This window comes from Eptatretus burgeri, chromosome 17 (genome assembly GCF_056783735.1).
Source record: "Eptatretus burgeri isolate ZD-2024b chromosome 17, Ebu_testis_v1, whole genome shotgun sequence".
Lineage (NCBI taxonomy): Eukaryota > Metazoa > Chordata > Myxini > Myxiniformes > Myxinidae > Eptatretus > Eptatretus burgeri.
Genome location: NC_140977.1, coordinates 31,522,975 through 31,533,097, shown reverse-complemented (window position 1 = coordinate 31,533,097; position 10,123 = coordinate 31,522,975). Strand labels below are relative to the sequence as shown.

The 10,123-nt window shown below is 41.4% G+C and overlaps 1 protein-coding gene across 2 annotated transcripts in view; it reads right to left on the bottom strand.

Moving 5' to 3' along the window:
* Positions 1–8,924: 8,924 nt before the first annotated feature.
* Positions 8,925–10,123, bottom strand: part of PID1 (phosphotyrosine interaction domain containing 1) — a 66,415-nt gene continuing 65,216 nt past the window's right edge. For both annotated transcript variants that reach the window (XM_085862941.1, XM_085862940.1), the window contains one exon: positions 8,925–10,123. This exon is cut by the window's right edge and continues 5,636 nt beyond it. The gene's annotated coding sequence lies outside the window, so the exon portion shown is untranslated.

Genomic DNA, 10,123 nt, shown 5'->3' with positions numbered 1-10,123 from the left:
TTGACCTTTGACCATTTGACATCAAAAATAGTTGCTTTCCTAATTCAGTGATGGACTACGCAATTACTGTTTAATATAGAAGTGAATAGAATGTAAAATGACGATTTTTCATTTGAAAATTGATGATTTTAGAAGTTTGACCTTGACTTGACCTTTGACCTCAAAATAAATAGGCTTCTCAGTTGAGACTACCTCGACAACTTGGTAAAGTTTCATGATGATTGGTTTAGAATTGTGACCTGTCGGCGATTGCAAAAAACAAACAAACAAAAAAGACTGTGCAGAGCAGGATACTTGCAAAATCCACCCCCTCTCCAAAGGTTGCTCTGGATACATCAAATTGTCCATTTAGTTAAGAGTAAAATTGACAATATTAATCAAAGGTCAGGTCAATCAGATGAAAATTGATTCTTTTTCAGATTGAAATTGATGATTTTAGAAGATTGACCTTTATTTGACCTTTTGACCTCAAATAGTTGCCTTCCCAATTCAGTGATGGACTATACAAATCCTGTTCAACGTTCACGTTAATAGGATGTAAGTTGACGATTTTTCAGTTGAAAAGTACTGATTTTAGAAGTTAGACCTTAAGTTGAACTTTGACCATTTGACTTCAGAAGTAGTTGCTTTCCAAATTCAGTGATGCAATGTTCAGATCCTGTCAAATTTGAAGTTAATCGGTTAAAAAATGATGATTTTAGAAATTTGACCTCAAGATGACCTTTGACCTCAAAATGAATAGGCTTCACAGTTGAAGCTACTTCTACAACTTAATAAAGTTTTGTGAACATCAGTTTAAAATTGTGACCTGTAGGCGATTGGCAGACAAAAACAGACAGACAAACAGACAGAACAAGCCGGTAGGCGGACATGGGTAGTCGATCAAGTCGAATTTAGTCGTTTTTCAGCCAGTACAAGCCAACAAAAGCGTCCATAGCAACGGTTCTTTCTCACACATAACTAGGACATACCATGAACCTACCAATACCAGTTTCATGTAGATCTGACTCATAGTCTCTGAGATATAACGAACTTCGTTTTTTTATTGTTTTCGACCAGGGTTCATTCAAAGTCTATCTTCTCTGACAGTTTTCATAGGATCCGGCTGGAAGTTTTTGACAATATGGCTGAATGTACTGCCCACAGTTGCTCTGGGCCCGATTTTTGATTTTCGAAAAAATAATTTTTTTTATGATTTTTCAAAAATTTCAAAGTCCCGTTGCTAGGCTACGGTGGTGTCCATGGCAACGGTTCTCATTTGCACACAACTAGGTCATGGTATAAACCTACCAACCAAGTTTCATCGAAATCGCCATTGTATTAACGGAGCACTGGACCGAACAGACATACATACAGACAGACAGACAAACATATTGACGGAAATACTGATAATAAGGGTAGACTAGATAGACTACCCAATAACAAAATCGACTGAACATCAAAACTTTTACCAAAATCTTCGATTTTGCAAGTAACAAGAAGAGCAATCAGAGATTTCAGACTCTTGCCAGGACTTGTTTTGTGTGGTGTTTGTGGCGTTTTGTGTGACGTATTTTGTGTGGAGTTCGTGGACTGGTGTGTTACGTAATTAATTAGACATAACAAGAACTACCACTTTATAACTGCTGGCACTGATGACCAGGTAAAAGACATCCCGCTTTGATGCAACCCCGCTTTGATCGGTCACCTGACCCTGACCCATGACGTTTATGATTATTCAATTGATTTCAGAATGGGATTAAAATAAATTCAATTCAAATCAAATGGAAGACCAAATAGGTACAGTTCTGCATTGGAGTAATCTGAAGGAATCCAAACAAACAAAAAGCAAAGATGAAGTCATCATGAGAAACACGGATAGGATTAACATTTCAGCTGTTACTCCTCCACCCTCAAACCCATCCAGGCACATCCAAGTGAGCCTTATTAAAAAAAAAAAAACAAGAAGAAAGAAAATGAAAAAAACAATCAAAAAGTACCCAGATCAAAAAACAAATAATTCTGGCTGCCAGACTATGTGTCTGATCAGGTTGAAAATTAAAATGCATATTCCCCATTATTTGTAGATCATAATTGTGAAGTTTCATGTTTGATTGATTAAGCAGTTCAAGAGAAATAGTTTTTTTTTAACGTTTTTAGCTCAATCCAATATGGCTGCCAGACCACGTGACTTATCAATGAATTATTCATGAATACCCTGGTGGCCCAAGGCTTGGGGAAAATTTGCGTGAAGTTTCCCCTCGATGTCTTCGTCTTCAGCCGTACTGGAGAAGAAGATTTTTATAGGTTGTGGGGTCAATCCAATATGGCTGCCAAACCATGTGACCTATGATGTCATATGTGTGAACCTTTTGTTCCTCACTGGTAGGCAGTTATACTTCACTTCAGAGAGCCACTTCAGAGAGGAAGTTTTTGAAGTTTTTTTTTGAAACAATATGGCTGCTGAATCATGTGAACAATGACATCATCAAATTTTTTTCTGTGGACCATTTTATCCCGAGAGGACCCTCAAAAATTTTTTTACTGATCGGATGTAGTGTTCTACATATGCAATTGTGACATCATAACGAAGGCATCTATGACGTCTTAAAAATAACACTAATTCCCCATGAGGTGTACTTGCTATGTGCCAAGTTTGAATTTTTTTCCTTGCTACAGTTTCAGAGATAAAGAGGTCCAAAAATTTTCTGTTTTTCCAACATGGCTGCCAAACCACGTGACCTATGACATCATAATTATCAATAAAACACTCTGCATGAGTATTCACTCCGATGTTGAAAATTTTGTCGCAATCCGACAAGCGGTTGCAGAGAATAAAACTAAAGTTCTGTGCGGACAAACAAACAAACAAGAAAAAGACGTCGTGCAGAGCATGATACTTGCAAAATCCACCCCCCTCTCCAAAGGTTGCCATGGATACATCAAATTATCCATTTCATTTCAATTAAAATTGACAATCTTAATCAAAGGTCAGGTAAATCGAATGAAAATTGATTATTTTTCAGACTGAAATTGATGATTTTCAAAGTTTGACCTTGAGTTGACCTTTTATCTTTCGACCTCAAAATAGTTGGTTTCCAAATTCACGATGTACTGTAAAATTGCTGCTTAATGTTCAAGTTAATCAGACAAAAATTGACAATTTTTCAGATGAATGATTTTAACAGTTTGACCTTGAGTTGACCTTTGACCTTTTGATCTCAAAAATAGTTGCTTTCCCAGGTCAGTGATGGACTTTGCAAATCCTGTTCAACTTATTAGTTAATCGGATGTAAGTTAATAATTTTTCAGTTTAAAATTGATTATTTTCGAAGTTTGACCTTTAATTGACCTTTTGATCTCAAAAATAGTTGGTTTCCCAATTCAGTAATGCATTATGCAATTGCTGTTTGACTTTCAAGTCAATCGGATGAAAATTGATGATTTTTCAGATAAAATTGATGATTTTTCAGATAAAATTGATGATTTTAGAAGTTTGACCTTGAGTTGACCTTTGACCTGTTGATCTCATAAATAGTTGGGCTCCAAATTCAATGATGCAATATAAAAATCCTGTTCAAATTTCAAGTCAATCGGATGAAAAACGACGATTAAGAAATTTGACCTCAAGATGACCTTTGACCCTTGACCTCAAATTCAATAGGCTTCACAGTTTAGACTACCTCTACAACTTGGTAACGTTCCATGACGATCGGTTTTAAATTGTGACCTGTTTGACAGACAAACCACAGACAGACAAGCCGGTAGGCGGCGATGGGTCGCCGAGCATGGAAACTATAAGATATAGAGCAAAATGTATGTCATATAGTGGATAGGGAATCACCCTAAGATTATGCATATCAAATCTCATCCAGTTCCATCTACTGATAACTATTCGGTATCCATTTGAATGAAAAGTACCGAAAATGCGGTTTGAAATCGGAAATCCCCAAAGTTCGAGGGGGTGCTGTGGGTAAACAAAGATATAAATCAAAAATCCGGCTCGATCGTTTGTGCACAATGTATTCCAGACGATTAGTGTGAATTTTCATGACCATCCGACCATAACCCGAGGAGGAGTAGCATTTGGCACGAAGGCACCTCCAGCTCTCGCATATTATTGATTTTTGCACTAATTGACCTTTGAGCCCTGACCTAAGCGAAATCGGTCAATATGTCCTGAGGCAAAGTTGTAGTACTCATTGAGTAGCATGAACCTGCAAAGTTTCATTCGTATCGCTGCACTCACCTGGTCGCGAGGGGGCTTTCAATTTTCGCCAATTTTCGCGCATACCCTAATTGTAGGGGGCGCTGCGGGTAAAGTATTCCATATATCACAAAAACCGGAATACATTTGATAGAGCATCACCTGTAGATCATTCGTGCCAAATTTCATAACCCTACGTGGGATAATGGCTTTCGTAATTGATTTCGCGTGAACGGTACCGATTTTGAAGGTTTTTGTTTTTGCTAGGGAACCAAAGCGACCCAAGCAACCATCACAATTTCCAAAGCACAAGGTCATAATATGTACCTGCAACCCGAGTTTGGTCAAAATCCGCCCACGTTTACTAACAATTATGCTAATGACAAACGAACAAACATCCAAACAAACAGACAGAATTACTGACAATAAGGGTCACCTATTTCGGCGACCCAATAGAATAACAAAATCGACTGACCAATTAACTTGAAAAATCTTAGATTTTGCAAGTAACAAACGGAGTAAAAACTGAGTACTCCCTTCCTTCGGTGCCCGGCAATGATATCATGCATCACCTGGATATGGAATTGGGAAGAAGCGGTGTACAAGAAAGCAAGAAAACAAACGGAGTAAAAACGGAGTATCCCTTCAGTGCCTGGTGATGACGTCATGATTTGCCTGGATATGGGATTTTTTTTTTTTTTTTTTGTATACCTTGGTCGAGGCTCGTATGAGAGCTAACACACAACTCACAGCAAGGAGGCATGAGACAAGAGGGGCGGGAGTGGAAGGGACAAATCATTGGGGAACAGACACAGGTAAATTGTGGAAGGGAGAGGGATGGGGATGGGACGGGGAACATGGCGAGGAGAAGATGGACATTACAGGGACTTTCAGGAAGGAAAGCAGGAGAATTGAAGGAAGTGGGCTTGGGTGGATTATCGGGGGTAGAAAAGATCGAGGATTTGGATGGGGGAAGATAAGAGGTGGTGGTGAACAGCTGTTTTGAAAGCCTGGAGGGAAGAATGGGAAAGAATAGAGTGAGGAAGTTTATTCCAAAGGCGGGAAAAAAGAGGAATGAAAGAGTGAAGATGAGCAGTGATTCGTGATTTTGGTAGTTTTACCAGAAGGGGGTTGTTGGCGGACCTTGAGCGCCCTGTGGAAATGTGGTTGGGACAAATCGCAGAGAGAGCAGGGGGGGCAAGGCTGGAGAGGAGTCGGTAGAAGACAGAAAGACCACCGACCAACCTGCGGTGATTGAGTGAGAGGCCCAAAGACTCAGCTTCATTGCGGGAGATGCCGATGATCTTAAAAGCCCTGGTTTCGACAGCGTGAAGCCGAGAAAGGTGGGAGGCAGGAGCACCAGCCCAGAGGGGAGAGCAGTACTCCATCAGGCTACGGACAAAAGCTTTGTAAGTGGTCAGGAGCTCAAGAGGGCCGAGGAAGGACTTTGCACGACGGAGGATTCCCAGTCGGCGACTGGCTTTTGAGGCAAGATTGGAAATGTGACTTTCCCAGGAAAGGTCATGGCAGATAGTGAGACCCAGAAGCTTGAAAGAAAAGACTTCTTCCAGAGGATTGTTGAGAAAGTGGATGGGGGGTTTTGTAAACGGTCCTTTCGAAGAGACATAGTGAGAGTGTGAGATTTGTCTGGATTGAAAGACATGTTCCACGTGTTGGACCAGTTTGTGATTTTATCCAGATCTGCAGTGAGCGAAGAAGCTGCTGCTTGCCGGTCTGAGGGATGACAGATGGTACGGCAGAGGGTGGAGTCATCGGCAAAGAGAAATAGAGGATTTTCCAGAGAGTCCGAGAGATCATTGATGAAAACCAGAAAAAGAACAGGGCCCAGAACGCTACCTTGAGGAACTCCAGCCTGCACAGGAAGAGGGGATGAAAGAACTCCATTTAGGGCCACACGTTGACTGCGACAGGAGAGGAAGTCTGCGAGCCATGAGTGGAGATGGCCTTGAATACCATGGGAAGAGAGTTTGGTGAGTAGGGCAGGGTGCCAGACTGTGTCAAAAGCACGTGATATGTCCAGGGATACGGCTCGGATTTCCTGTCTGGCATTGAGGACCTCCATCCATTGATGGGAGAGCAGTAGCAGCATATCCAGGGTAGAGTGACCTGGTCTGAAACCAAATTGATGATTGGAAATCAAGCCATTGGAGAAGAGGAAGGATTTCATGTCTGAAGCGATGATGGATTCCATAACCTTGCTGATGATTGGGAGAAGGCTGATTGGTCTGTAGTTACAGGGATCTGTTTTTGCACCTTTTTATGCAGGGCAGTGATGTTAGCAGATTTCCAAGCAGATGGCAGATGACCTTGGGAAAATGAGAGGGTGAATAGAACAGAGAGAGGGTGAGCAAGAGCAGAAGAGCAGGCTTTGAGGACACGTGGGCTGATGCCGTCTGGACCGGTTGCAGAATCTGACTCGAGGTTTGAAAGCAAGCTCTCCACCTTGTCAGGAGAAAAGGACACAGAGTCCAGGGACAGTTGGGTGCGACTGGGTAAAGTGGGTAGAGATAGTGATGGGTTTGGGACACAAGATTTAGCTGCAAACACCGAGTTTAGACATTCAGCTTTATCACGTGTGGAATCAGCAGTGCGGCCATTTGAGGTAAGGGAGGGGATGGAGGGGGAACATACACCAGAAACAGATTTGATTAAACGCCACCAGGATTTTGAGGAGGGAGAGAGGTTTGAGAGTTCAGACTTGAGATGAGAAAGATGTTGTTTTCTGGCTCTCCTGAGGGTAGATACACACTTGTTCCGAGCTTTGTGGAAAGAACTGAGATTGCCCTCAGTTGGGTTTGCTTTCCATGAGGCAAAGGCAAGTTGTTTCAGGACAACTGCCTCGCCACAAGCTTCAGTAAACCAAGGGCGGGAGGAAGGGTAAGACAACTGAACACGAGAGGGGATAAATCTGTGCATGAGGGAGAGCAAGTTTCTTTGAAAGAATTCCCAGGATGAGTTGATGTTTGAGAAAGTAGTGATAGGAGACCAGTCTGTAAGTTTGATGGCTGCTCGGAGACCCTGCCAGTCGGCTTGAGTGAAATGCCAGACTCGATGGCGGTGAGGTGGTTCTCTGATAACAGCCAGAGAGATGTCCACTTTAACAAGGACGTGGTCAGAAGAACCAATTGGAGCGAAGGAAGAGCAGCAGATATTGTCAGGGAAATTTGTCAAAATCAGATCCAGAAGAGATGGAGTACCATTGGTTGAGATCCGGGTCGGGAAGTTGACCGATTGAGTCAGTCCCAATGAGTCACAGAAAGCTTTTGCTGATGTCCCATGGCAGGTGAGAGAGGTACCCACACCTAGCCAACTGGCGTGATGACAATTGAAGTCACCACATAAGAGGAAGAGAGAGTTTGGATGAGAAGATAGAAGATGGTCCATGTTTTCGGAGAGTGAGGTGTAGATGGAGTCATCACTGTTCGGTGGACGGTACAGTACACATATAAACATGAGGTGGGAGTGGAGGGGAAGCCGAAACCAGAGGCATTCCTGGGGGTGTGGGGGAGTGAGAGCAGTGCAGGGAGAGTGAGGAATAGAGTCTTTGATGAAGAGAGCAACACCTCCACCAGGACGAGGCTCAGGTCTGTCATACCGTAAGAGGGAGTAACCAGGGAGAGATACTTGGGAGATTTGGAAGGAGCGGTGTAAAATTTGGAAGGAGCGGTGTAAAAGAAAGCAAGAAAACAAACGGAGTAAAAACGGAGTATCCCTTCAGTGCCTGGTGATGACGTCATGATTTGCCTGGATATGGAATTTGGAAGGAGCGGTGTTCAAAAACAGAAAGTCAAAAAATAGTTAAAACAAAGGACTAATCTGGAGCAAAGTTCTATTGACAATATTGATTAATTCCTACACTTAGGTAGCCTACTGTGATGGAAGAATTGAAAAAGAAATGAAGGAACGAATTGGAAGATGTGGAAGCACCGTTGAAAATCTCAACAAAATATAGAACAATAAAATCAATGTGACGATTAAAATTAGATTGTACTGTCTACGGGAAGCAAAACTTCCCTTCTCGTAAAACTCCCAAAATCCAGGATCGTTGCTCACCTCCACCTGTTGAACCAAATTCCACATCCTATTCAATCTCATTCTTTCCTCCAAGTCTTTAAGGCAGCTGTTCACTACCATCTCAGGTCATCTCCCATCCAAAATCATGATATTTTCTATCTTTGTTAACCCACCTTCTGACCCGAAATTTTAGAGTGGTAGAACAACTTTTTCCCTCTCGTTCTGTCCATGTCTGCCAAACAACTAATGAAGGTGGCTGCATTGTTTGACTGTAGGTCTACAGCCAGAGCAAGATCTTGTAATTTGCTTCGGGTGCCGGCATTATCTCGCCGACTCTTTGTGAGAACTGCTATGTCCACCAATGCTAACAGATGGGACACCAAGGTTAATATCCATCTGTGGGATGACGCACATTGGGATGTAATTCTCTGTCTGTGAAACACTAGAATGACACGTTACTGTCGGTTTGGGAATCAAAGCCAGAGAAGAAAGCTCAAAGGTAAGTATGCTACCTCTGAGCTGTCATGCCAGCTCTTGGAGTAGGCAGTTAGTAGATGTTTCATAATTGCCTTAGGGACAGGAAACTAAGTGGAATATAGTACTTCATGCATGGGCAGATGGTGCATTGCATGGTATTTACTAATACTAATTTAAAAACAAAAATTGGTAAGCTTGTACGAAACAATAACAGAAGTCATATCAATTGATGTGACAGTATTGTATTTTTATTTTATTTTTAAAGAACGATTCACGCTTTCTTGAAATTCAACCACTTTCAAAGAAAACTACGTCAACAAAAGGCCAATACTACTTTTGCGATACCTTGAGATAACACAAAATGTATCACGTGGTAAATTTCTTTTTTTCCATTTCATTCATATCATGATATATTACTGACATTGAAGCAATTTTATTTGATTCTGAGATAAAAAAAAAAAAGAAGAACTAATATAGCATTCAATGCAAAAAACAATTACTAGTAGTGGTTTTGCCAGTTATAAGCGGAGGCAAAAACAATTTCCTTCCTTATAATCACCGAAGAATATAGATGAAGTATATGAAAATAATTGCCACAAAATTACCAATCATTAAAAAATTATTATTAAAAAAACCCATAAAAAACAAGAATCGGACAATAGATTCAAAAAGAGATGCAGTGAAAAAATTGTGCTGTTCTGAAAAGTAAAATGAAATCCACGCGACCATATTATTGTCAATAAGACATCTCACTCAACACATGCAATGTAAGAGCTGGGCCGGCCGATAAATCTCAGGATGGTTATAGGGCCAATCCACATATTACATACACAAAATGTTACTCCCTTCACCCCACCCCCCTCTTCCCCAACTTCCTCTATATGCTCCTTATTTCATTTTCTCACCTTAACCCAATCCCATTCCAACCTTTCCTCCTTTCTCGTTCACCACCCTATGCGCTTGTACCATTCATTACCTCCACCACCGAAGGTGAAAGAGGTTATGTTTACACCCCTTTCTGTCTGTTTGTTTGTCTGTTTATGCACAGGATATTTCAAAAAGTGTGGGCGGATCCTGATAAAATTTGGCGAACAGGTTGGGTGTGCGACAAGGACAAACTGTTTAGATTTCAGTGAAGATCCAGATCAGGGTCCGATTACTAGAATTTTTAAAGTGATTCTTCACCATTGAGAGATGGGGTCAAAAACGATGTAGTACTGTACAGCATGATATTTCAAAAATGTAATGGGCCCGATATGTTCTCGTGGATCAGGCATTACGTGGCGGAGGTATGCTCTCTAACGAGTACACTTCTAGTTTTCTTCGTTATCCCGCCCCTCCTCGCTTCCTTTTATCAACCCCTCCACACTTCCCTCCCTTAAAACCACTCTGTAACACAAAATATGTGGATGTCCCTTATTTCAT